The sequence below is a fragment of the Dermacentor albipictus genome, chromosome 1 (assembly GCF_038994185.2).
Source record: "Dermacentor albipictus isolate Rhodes 1998 colony chromosome 1, USDA_Dalb.pri_finalv2, whole genome shotgun sequence".
NCBI classification, from domain to species: domain Eukaryota; kingdom Metazoa; phylum Arthropoda; class Arachnida; order Ixodida; family Ixodidae; genus Dermacentor; species Dermacentor albipictus.
This window is the reverse complement of record NC_091821.1, coordinates 132597245-132598887: the sequence shown is the minus strand read 5'-3', so window position 1 is coordinate 132598887 and position 1643 is coordinate 132597245. Positions and strand designations below refer to the sequence as shown.

General features: G+C 48.8%; 1 long non-coding RNA gene across 1 annotated transcript; it reads right to left on the bottom strand.

Moving 5' to 3' along the window:
• Positions 1-649: 649 nt before the first annotated feature.
• On the bottom strand, positions 650-1358 carry LOC139055851 (uncharacterized). Its single transcript, XR_011511941.1, has 2 exons — positions 1221-1358; positions 650-1116 (listed from the first exon to the last, which is right to left on the bottom strand). It is a non-coding gene; the product is annotated as an uncharacterized lncRNA (long non-coding RNA).
• Between the last annotated feature and the right edge of the window lie 285 nt (positions 1359-1643).

Here is a 1643-nt window from a genome sequence, read left to right as displayed (position 1 = left end):
TCTCTATTTCCATCAACGCGATCAGTGAAAACTAATGAGCTATGAAGACTGCACAAATGTCCTATTTAGCTTCCATCGTGCGGCTGTGGTGGCCGACGGGATGATCGTCCTTCGGGAAGATACACCCAGAACCAAACAACGAATGCTTTTGTCGTGACGGAAAGAAGCGGTGCTCTGTAGAAGGATGCTAAACAGCTGATCTCGATGTTCCACCACTCATCTAAGCGAATGTGCAGTTACCAGGGCCTAGAGGAGAGCCTAATCACGTCGAGTTCTGGGACATATTAGGTACACTGCACTAATCGTGCCATTGACTACAAAAAGTGACGTAAATTTTCTTCTTTCATTACCTTTTTTTTTTCGCGTTGCTAATGACGCCGAATGCCCCATTCTTGACGAGCCATAAATTTGTGAACAACATACATCCAACTCTGAAACTTCGCATTTGTGGGCTTTGACGCTTGACGCTTGGAAGCTTTGACGCTTGACAAGCGCACGATTTCTTGTTGGACCGCATGTACTTTCACTTGGCCCAATTGCGTTCCATACCGTGTAAATTACCCATTTGACGTCGCACGGATGGCGCGCACATATACGCACGAAAATATTAAAACTGCGAATGCGAACACGGAAAAGAAATACAAGATAGTGGCAGGTATAAGAATATATTTATCGACATCATCATCAATAATATAGAAATTTCGAAATTCCCTAAAATAAGCGAGCTATTATAGCACAATATGCACACAAAATGCCTAATTTGGCCACACACGAAGCGTAGCGGCCCACATATGGGTGTGTTCCGCCCACGTGTCTGCATTCAATCTCTACTCATGTGGCCTTCTTCGCCACACTTGAGGCATCCTCGTCGTCCTCCATAGTCAGCAGTGGGACAATCTCTGCTCATGTGCCCTTCTTGGTTGCACTTGACGTAGGTTCGGCCGGTGGTGCTTCTCGCTGATCTGCCACGCTCCCAATGGCGGACGCCCCCGCAGATAGAAGTGAGCTCCCCCTTCTGTGGGGTTGCCTCCCCCCAGCAGTCCGCTCCAGCCGCCAAGGCGCCTCCGTTGCGAAGGTTCTCGTTCCGTAAAGATCCCATGGCGCCCCAACCTGCGCCTTTATAGTCGCCATTGTCAGAGCAGCCATCGGCACAGCACCCGAGCAGGAGACAGCAGAAATTGTGATGGTAACGCAGGCCCATCTGGTGCCTGACTACTTACTACAAGGCCACCGGGAGGTTGCTGCTTGCGTTACTATACTCTGGCTCTGCATCCCCGGCCTAGCCCAATGAAAGCGGCCGTGAAACTACTCGGGACTTCAGCCGCGATCAAACGTTCTTCACAACAGAGTCTTCTTCTTCTTTCCCTACTTGCGAACACCACTTGCTTCTATGACTGCTCTACTTTCTCCTACAGGGATTACAATGATAGCCTCTAGAGTTGTGTAAATTGGGGGGCTTTTGTTGGCCGTTTTCGGTGTTCATGCTTCTGAAGCTGATAGTCAACGCTTTTGGGATCGTATGTGGCGTCTAAAAGTTACATTGTGGATCAAATTCTTGACTGTCCTGAGCAACGACAATAAAGAAGAAACCTGAGACGAGCGGGAGCTGCAATTCCGTGAAAAATAGAAAGAAAAGCAGTCCG